At 37.4% G+C, this 9,769-nt stretch overlaps 1 pseudogene; it reads left to right on the top strand.

Annotated features, from left to right (window-relative positions):
- Positions 1 to 2,608: 2,608 nt before the first annotated feature.
- Positions 2,609 to 8,540, top strand: LOC140502525 (heterogeneous nuclear ribonucleoprotein A0-like; annotated as a pseudogene).
- Positions 8,541 to 9,769: the final 1,229 nt, after the last annotated feature.

Genomic DNA, 9,769 nt, shown 5'->3' with positions numbered 1-9,769 from the left:
CAAAACAAAAATATAAAACATTCAATTAAATTATAATAATAATAATAATGATAACAGCAACAACATCCAAAAAATGTATAAAAGGAGAACAAATGTCTAGATAGGAGCATGGAAACAAAGTAATTTGGCTACTGCCTTGTTTGAACACACAATAAAACACTTCTAAAGAAACTATAATGAAAATGTATGGTTTCACTTACAGTTGGGTTTTTTATTTCTCGCTTATGTATATGAATGTGTATGTTGATAGTTTCCAGGTTTATAATAAAAATAATTTCAAAAAGTAGGTAGGATTTAATTAGGTAGGTAGGATTTAAGAGAAGGAATGGGAGATAAAAAGATTATAGGCACAGGAAATCACATGATAAAAAGTATGGAGATAGGAAAGATTCTATCTAGGGCAGAGAATGTAGTATATGTAGAGATCGCACATTATGTTCAGAAGAGTAGGGCAAGCTAAGGCAATAGCAGCGGAGGTGTGATGGTCCCTAAAACTGGGATTTGAAGAAATGATACCATATTCATTATACTGACTGAGTCTAATTGGAAAGTATTCCTTTTAAATGAACTCAAATTCATTAGTTTACCTATTTAAATACTTGCTTACAGAGGCGGAGCCAAGATAGATTAGAATCAAACAGAACAAGCTCCTCATCAAAACTTCTCAAAACAGATATAGAAAACTCACCAGACCAAATCTTGATGGGGAAATCTGAGACAAAAAAAAAAAACACATGGAGTCATTTGTCCAGCCCGGGTCAGTAAAGGAAGTCAGAGAGGTCTCCTGAACCTGCAGAGAATGGCCAGGAGCACAATGGACAGAGCACTTCAGCACCCAGGAAAAGGCTATTTATTCACCAGAACAAAAGCAGAAGTCCCAGACCCTTACCAGATTATCTCAAGACACATACGGGGGAACTCAACAGGGCCAGGAGACCATCTGGAGCTTTGTAGATCACTACCCACTACCAAGTCACAGATTCAGAACATATTAAGGAGGCAATTGCACCCAGCGGGGGTGTTCCTGGGTAGGGAAATCCTGAGCAGTGTAGTAAGAAGCAGGTTCATAAGAAAGCAGAAGTGGAAGGATTGTAGAACCTGAAGAGAAACAACCAGGGCAAGAACTCTAGACAAAATGCCAGTCTGTAGTTCTGTCACTCTGAACTAGCAGAACTTCCCAGTTGAATGATAAGAGCTGCTCTCAGCAGCAATCTATTTTTTAAATAATATTTTGCTTTCCCCCAATTTCATTTAAAAACAATTTTTAACATTTGGGTTGGGTTTTTTTAAGATTTGAGTTCCAAATTCTATCCCTCCCCCTCTTCCCTCTCTCCTCACTGCGTCAGTAAGCAATTTGATAGATTGTATTGCGCAATCATATAAAACATTTTCATACTAAGTCATTTTGTGCAAGGAGCTCAAACAAAAAAAAAAAGCAAAAAATAGTATGCTTCAGTCTATATTCAGATAATTTATCAGTTGTTCCTCTGGAGGTAGATAGTATGTTTTATCATTAATCCTTCAGGATTGTCAATCACTTTATTTCTGAGAATAGCCAAGTTATTCACAGTTGATTATCGTACAATATTGCTGGCACTGTGTATAATGTTCTCCTACTTCTGTTTGCTTCACTTTGTATCAGTTCATGTAAGTCCAGGCTTTTCTGAAATCATCCTGCTTATCATTTCTTATAGAACAATAATGTTCCATTACCATTATATTCCATAACTCATTCAGCCATTCCCCAATCGATAAGAAATTAAAATTTCTAATGCTTTGCAACCACAAAAATAGCTATTATAGTTTTGTACAGATAGGTTCTTTTCCCTTTTTTTTCTCTCTTTGGGATACAGACCTAGCAGTGGAATTGCTGGATTAAAGGTTATCACAGGTTTATAGCCCTTTTGGCACAGCTCCAATTGCTCTTCAGAATCCATTCACAACTCCACCAACAATGCATTAGTGGCCCAGCTTTTCCACATCTCTAACATCCAGCATTTCCCTTTTCTGTCATAGTAGCCAATCTCATAGGTGTAAGGTGGTACCTAGAGTTCTTTCAATTTGGATTTCTCTAGTCATAACTGATTTAGAGCATTTTTATGTGATTAGTTTTTTTTGTCTGAAAATTGCCTCTTCTTATCTTTTGGCCATTTATCAATTGAGGAATGATTTGCAGTCTTATAAATTTGACTCAGTTCCATATATCACTTTACCTCTGATTGCCTCAGCTTACTCACCCATAAAATGGGGACAATAATAGCACTTACCTCCCAGAGTTGTTGTGAGGATCAAATGGGAAGATAATTGTAAAATACTTGTCCTTTCTAACACAACCCTTGACACATAGCAAGGGCTACATAAATATTGGGCTTTATGTAGTGTTCATGTGTTCATCCACCTGGCACGCAACTCTCACCTTTGGCTCCAAGGAGCTGTAGGATGCATAGTGGCCATACACCATTAACACCTTCTCAGCAGATGGGCTAAACCAAGTTGAGGGTAACCAACAGGCCTCAAACCTGGAGATAAGTTAGGGGGATGTCTAGCCCAGACATGTGAAGACTTCGCCTGTTAAAATGGGAAAATGAGAACAATTTGTTCCACAGCCATGAAAGCAGTTGAAGCAGGTGCTGTGCAGCACTTAGAGCTTCGTCAGACATTGAAGATGTCAAGGTAATTACTGCATCCCAGGCCATTGCTAGTTGGCTTGACTTTTGTCTTGCCGCTGGACTTCAATGACTCTGGAAGAGAAAATAAGCTGACAATTTTGTGCAACTCTGCCTCATTTAAGTCCAATTTATGTGCAAGTCAAGACATTACTTTATGATGTCCTGGGTCCTCTCCTAAAATGAAGGATGAACAATAACATATTAGCTATTATTATTATAAAAAGGTAAAGATGAATGAACAATGACAAAAAAACTAAACAAAGATAAATACATTTTAATAAGAGATGACACCATGTTTCCTCACTGAACTCCATCATAAAGAGTAATAAAGGGTGTCTAATTAGACAAAACACTTGGGAGTGGTCTATTATGTCATAATGATCTTAAGAATGGAAAGAGAAGGGAAGAGGAATAATTGTGGCAGAAACACAAAGAAAGGTTAATGGAAATTCTTGCACATAACTAGGGTGCACAAGTAGACATCCATACAAATAAGGATCAGATGGTTATAGGGAGAATAGCTGACATTCAAATGTCATTCTCATCATTTATCAAAAGAGAAAAGAATACACAGATGTACATCACACAACACACAAAAATATATCAATCAGTGGTAAGGTAGGAGAAGGGAGACAGGGGAATTAGAAAAGAGATTAAGGGAGAGAATAGTCCTAAGCAAAATAAACTTTCTAGCTCTTTTTAAGGTGGCAGAGAATAGGAATCTGAGGGTGTGCCCATAAATTTGGGAATTGCTGAACAAATAGAAGTATACAATTTTTTGTAATGAAGTACTATTGTGTTATAAAAAATGATGAAGATAATTTCAGAGAAACTTGGGAAGATTTATATGATCTGATGCAGAGTGAAAAAGAATCAGGAAATCAGTGACTTCAATATATTAAATCCATTTAAAAGAGGAACTCTGAACAATATAATCAATAATCATGATTCCAGAGGACTAATGATGTAACATTCTACATATCTCCACAGAGATAGTTGACTTAAAGTGTAGATTGAGACACTTTTTTTTGATATGGCCACATGAGAAAGAAGGTAGATTTTTGCTGAAAAATAAAACTTTTAAAAAATAAATGCTTATGACTCAAATGGACTTACTATGCCCTTCAAAGAACAACATTCCCCCAGTATTCTATATTGTGATTTTCAGCTCTTGATCTTGCCTGAGTTTTAGTATAAGTTCAAGTAGTTAAAGCTGATATAAGGCAAAAATAGCACTTATATTCACAGTATCCTCACTTGTTTCTGGGCCATTAATACCAAAAAAACTTGTTATTTACATTGTTTCTAACTCCCATAATCCATGGAAGGCTGTAGCCATTGTCTGGTCCTTTCCCTGGTTACACTCCTAGGAGTATAGTTCTACATTTAAAAGCTTTTACTGTAAAGAATGAAAAACTATTTGAAAAGAAATATAAAAGTCATCAACACACATATTCATTCAAAATTCGTTCAATAAGCACTTATTAAATACAAAAGCACTGTGGTAGGCACTGCAAATACAGATACCAAAATTATTGGGGAGGAAAGAATAATATGAACACATACAAATACAAATATATACAATGTGAATATCAACTAATTTCTAGAGGAAAGTCACTACTAGCCCTTGGACTTGGGGGATAAGGATCAAGAGAGACTTCTGAAAGGTAGTAACTCTTGAGTTAATCTTTAAAGGACACTAGGGATTCTAGAAATTAGACATAAGGAGGAAGTGCATTCTACATATGAGAGATTGTCTGTACAAAGGCATGGAGTAAAAAAGATGAAATATATGTATTCTAGGTCAAGGCTTATTCAAACTCAGATTCAGGTTTAAAATGCAAGACACTCATTGACTATAAAATGCAATAAAAAAAACACTAAAATTATTACTATGCTTGAAAGGATAGTGACTCAGATAAAAGACTACTCTCCTCTCCCTCTGTAGTCCCCACAGAAATCAACAATACCAAGTCAGAAAGGTATCCCATTCAGCAGGCAAGCATTTACTAAGATATTCAGTTAATTAACAAGTTCACATAGCATCTAGCCAACACAGTGGATAAAGCACCAGCCCTGGAATCAGGAGGATCTCAGTTCAAATCAGCCTTAGACACTTGATACTTATATAGATATGTGACCCTGGGCAAGTTACTTAACCCCAATTGCCTTGCAAAAAAACAAAATCAAAACACAAAAAAAGAAGGTGTTCACCACTGAGACCAACAATGGTGAAGGAGCAGAAGGAATCAATATGCTCCAGTTCCACAGCAAAGATTGAAGAAGGGCATAAAAACAAGTAATGATTAGGTACATAATCAGGATGCATATAAAGAAAGCTATATAAACAAGGAGGAAAAGAGGATAAAAGTCACTTGAACTCCACTTCCATCTGAACTTGTTTAAGGAGGATAAAACAGACACAAAAACACACGTGCATAAAGACTTTAGTATAGAAATACATTAAACTCAACAGGAAAAGAGAGAATGGGAAAAAGGGAAATGTGAGGGAGGGTAGATTGAGAGAGGGATAAGTAAAACAAACTCTAATTTCAGAGACTAGATTTTGAAGAAGGGTTTTAAAGAAAAGAAAAATAAGAGCATGTGATTGGGATCTGGGTGAGGTGAAGAGAAGAGGGGCAAAGAAGTCAAAGCAGGTTTCATCAAGCATCCACACTGATATTGACAATTCTTCTCTGACTACTCTCTTCTCTCTTTTTTTTTAAAGGAGAGCAGGAAGCAAAGACAAGGAAATGTATAAAAGTATACTTAACAATCCAATTATGAGTGTGAATGGGCTAAATTCACCCCCCAAATGGAAGAGGATAATAGAACAAATTAAAAAGCAAAATCCAATATATTATTTACCAAAAACAAAAAACAAAAAACCCAGGAACATTTCAAGGTAACAGCAAAAAGTAGATTTGTTTAAAAAAGATAAAAAGAAATTACATTTTGCTGAAAGGCACCAAAGACAATAAAATAATTTTAATACTTAACATATTGTACCAAATGGTATAGTATCAAAATATTTAAAGGAAAAACTAAACTATGCATATGGAAGGCTGTACTGGGGGGAAGCAGTCCCCCTCAATCTACCTCTTTCAGAAATAGACAAATCTAACCAAAAAATAAAGAAGAAAGAGGTATAACATCAAAATAGAATTTTAGAAAACAAAGAAATGATTACTGAAAAAAATAGAAAAGAAAACCTTCATCACTTCATGGCAAAATTACAAAAAACAATTATCATTTACTGGAGCATAAAAACCTCACAAATGAAGAAAAGTAGAAATATTAAGCATATCTTACTTATCATAATGCAAAAAAATGCAAAAAGATTAAAAAGTAGAAATAAGCATCTATTCTAAAGAATTGGTCAAAGAACAAATCATACTAACAATAGATAATTTCACCAAAGATAATGACAACAATGAGACAATATATCAACATTTGGGAAGGCTAACCAGAGTAATCCATAGGGAAAATTTATATTTATAAACACTTTTGCCAACAAAAAAAAGGCAAAAAAAGATCAATAAACTGAGATTGTAATTAGAAAACCATAATTTTTTTCAAAAATTAAACATCAAAATAGAAATATTAAAAGTCAGAGAATAGATTTTAAAAAGCAAAAGAAAATTAAAACAATAAAAGAGCTAAATTTTTTAAAACAGTGGATCAATCATAACTAATTTGATTTTTAGAAAGGGGTAAACCAAATTACCAAAATCAAATATAAAAAAATAATTCACAACAAATAAAGAAGAAATCAAGGAAATTATTTTGCCCAACTAGATCAGTAAAATTGACAACTTGAATAAAATGGATGAATATTTTATAAATACAAAACAAGACAAAAACAGATAATTAAAACTCAATATGAAAAGAAGTCAAAGGAATCAAAACATTAATACCTTAAAAAAAAAAACCTTAAAAAAGCAAATTCTATTAAACACTCAAAGAGTGATTAATTCCAGTATTACATAAACTATTTGAAATGGGGAAGGAAAAAGGAAACAACAGGGACCTACAAAATTTATTCTGATGAAATACGATCTTGTAATCTAAACTATGGAGAGGATAAAACAAGAGAAAGAAGACTATAGACTAATATCCTTAATGAATGAAAAAGCACTTATTAAATGCTTATTATGTGTTCAGCATAGTGCTAAGTTCTGGGAATAGAAAAAGAAAAGTAAAGTAATCCCTGCTGTCACAAGGAACTCACTAATGGTGGATAAAACTCATAATGTTTCAAGCTAGAATTCAGATTTAAAGGACTAATGGCACTTAGGGAAAAGTGGCAAAGGAAATGGTAATACATCCAAGTGAATGCCATTTCCACTGATAAATGCATACCAGTTTGTGATACTGAATTACTTGACAGTACTAAAATCTTCAGTGGCAAGACCTTTCTTTTCTGATCCTCTAGTAGTTGTGTTTTAGAATCCACAGATGCTAAAAGCAGAGCTAGTGATTAAGGGTTGCTGCCACAAATAGAGCCAAAGAAAAAAAATTAATTAGCAAAGAGGCTAATATAGCACATCACAAAATATATTATACACAAAAACCAAGTTGAATCTATATCAACAATGCAAGATGGGGTCAATACTAGGAAAACAATTAATAATATAGATAATATTGTAGTAAGAACCAAAAATATGACTATATCAATAGATTTAGCAAAAATCCTTTGACTGAAACACCCGTTTCTGTTAAAAACCCAGGAATGAATAGACTTTTCCTTAATATAGTAAATTTGTTGTTCTTCAGTTGTGTTCAACTATATTCATGATTTAGTGGATTATAGCACACCAACACTATGAGATTTTCTTGGCAAAGATACTGGAGTGGTTTGCCATTTCTTTCTCCAATGGATTAAAGCAAATAGAGGTTAAGTGACTTGTTCAAGGTCACACAGATAGTTCAGTGTCTGAGAACAAATTTGAACTCAGATCTCTCCACTGAGGCATCTAGTTGCCTCCAGTATGGTAAATAGTATATCTAAAACCAATGACCAGCATTATATGTAATGAGCATAATTTAGAAGCCCTTCCAATTAGATTATGAGTAAGGTGTTTCATTACTGCTATTTGATACAGTGCTGGAAATGCTAGTTGTAGCAATAATATAAAGAAAAGAAATTGGAGCTTCCTGGACCACTTGCTTTCTCCCTCACTCCTGCATTGTTCATTGGTCCACTTGCTCCCTCTCCTGCCCGCCCCCCCTTCTCAGTGAAGAGTTCTGGTGTCCTCAAGGCTGCCTCCCACTCCAGATTCACAGGCCCCCATGAAGGCAAGCCACAGCCTGAGTTCTTCAGTGTTGGAGAATACTCAGCTTTGTAAGTTGTTCATTGGGGGTCTTAGCCTGAACACTGGTGAGTTTGGCCTTCAGGGATATTTTGAGGCTTTCAGCAACCTCACAGACTATGTGCAGTGTTGATGAACTCCCAAACCAAGTCTTTCCACTGCTTTGGCTTCAGCAATTTCTCCAGTGTGAATGAGGCTGATAGAACCATGGCTATCTTGGCCCATGCAATAGACAGCAACCAAGTAGAAATGAAGCAGACAGTAGCCTAGGAGGAGTCTTACAAGCCAGGGGCCCATGCCCAAGTCAAGATCTTCATGGGCAGCCTCAAAAGTGATGTAGATGAGAGCAACCTGGTGAGATACTTCTTGCAATTTAGACCTGTGGAGAGGGCTGAGATCATCAACAACAAGCAGTCAGGCAGGAAGCACAGCTTTGGTTTTTGTCCACTTTGTTGACCATGATACTGCAAACAAGGCAGCCATGGTCAAGTTCCACCCCATCCAAGGCCACTGAGTGGACATCAAGAAGGCTTTAACCAAGGAGGACCTAGATCTGTAGGGCTTCAATCTGCCTATTCTGGGTAGCACCTATACCTGGAGAACCTTCCAGCCAAGTTCGTGCAGGTCTCTCTTCCAGCCCAAGCCCTGACCCCAGTCCCAAACCAAACACCGACCTCAACCCCACCCCTATTCCTATCCCTATCCTAAAGCCCATCCTCAAACCTCCTAAATGGCTGGGCGATTGGGTCTCAAACTTTCTGGGTGATAGAGTCTTAAACCTCCTGGATGGCCAGGCCCCAAACCTCCCAAAAACCTTGATGCCAAACCATCTGAGGACTCTGCCCTGTACCTGATGGGGATCATGCCTTCAAATCAGTAGGGGACCCTGACTCCAAATCTGCTGGGGCCCTGACCTCAAACCTGATGGAGATTCTGACCCCAAATTTAATGGAAATCTCATCTCCACACTTGCCTGGATCCCCTGCCCCAAACCAACCAGAATCCTTAGCCCCTAACCTGCCTGGATCCCCAATGCCAAATTTGGTTGGGACCCCAACCAGAAACCTGATTAGGACCCTGATTCCAAACCTATGAAGGGCCCCAATCCCAAACCTGTTGGGGCTCCTTGACCTCCCCTATGGGGAGGCCCAAACACAAGCCTGTTGGGGTGTTCTCGACCCCTGAAGCCAAGCCTGGTGGTATTAGCCCTGCATCCAACCCAGTATTCACCTCCAAGTTTGAACCTAGCCTCAGCCCAGGCCTAGGTCCCAAAATCAGCCCTAAACCTGAGGCTAACCCCAGTTCAGGCCTTGACCCCAAACAGGGGCTAACTGAGGTTGTGCCTCCAAATTTGCCATGGCCGCAAACCAGGTCTCGTTGGTCTTAGACCTGGCCCTGGCCCAAGCCCAACCCTGGACCTTGACCCAAGAAGTGACCCCAGCAGAGGCCCCCATCATAACATCTGTAAAACCAATGAGATACCCATAGCAACCACTAGGAACATGCATGCATATCTCTAGGGTAAATTCATGAAATATAAATAACTCACTTCCTCAAAAACAAAACCAAGATATTTATTCAGATACCAGAAAGCCAAATCCACCCTAGTAACAAAGAAGTTTATACACATCACCAGTCTAGGGAGTACGGAAATCCTCAAGCCTCCCCTCCATTAGGCCTTCCCACAAACAAGCTTCCCTAGGCAAAATTACTCCCTCTTTCACTCTCTTCCCTTCCTGCTCCACCCCTGTGGCAAGCCCCTCCCACCATGGGCTCTATCTGACTCAA

The sequence above is a fragment of the Notamacropus eugenii genome, chromosome 4, assembly GCF_028372415.1.
Source record: "Notamacropus eugenii isolate mMacEug1 chromosome 4, mMacEug1.pri_v2, whole genome shotgun sequence".
NCBI classification, from domain to species: domain Eukaryota; kingdom Metazoa; phylum Chordata; class Mammalia; order Diprotodontia; family Macropodidae; genus Notamacropus; species Notamacropus eugenii.
Note: the sequence above shows the minus strand (reverse complement) of the source record. Positions and strands in the feature narration are given on the sequence as shown.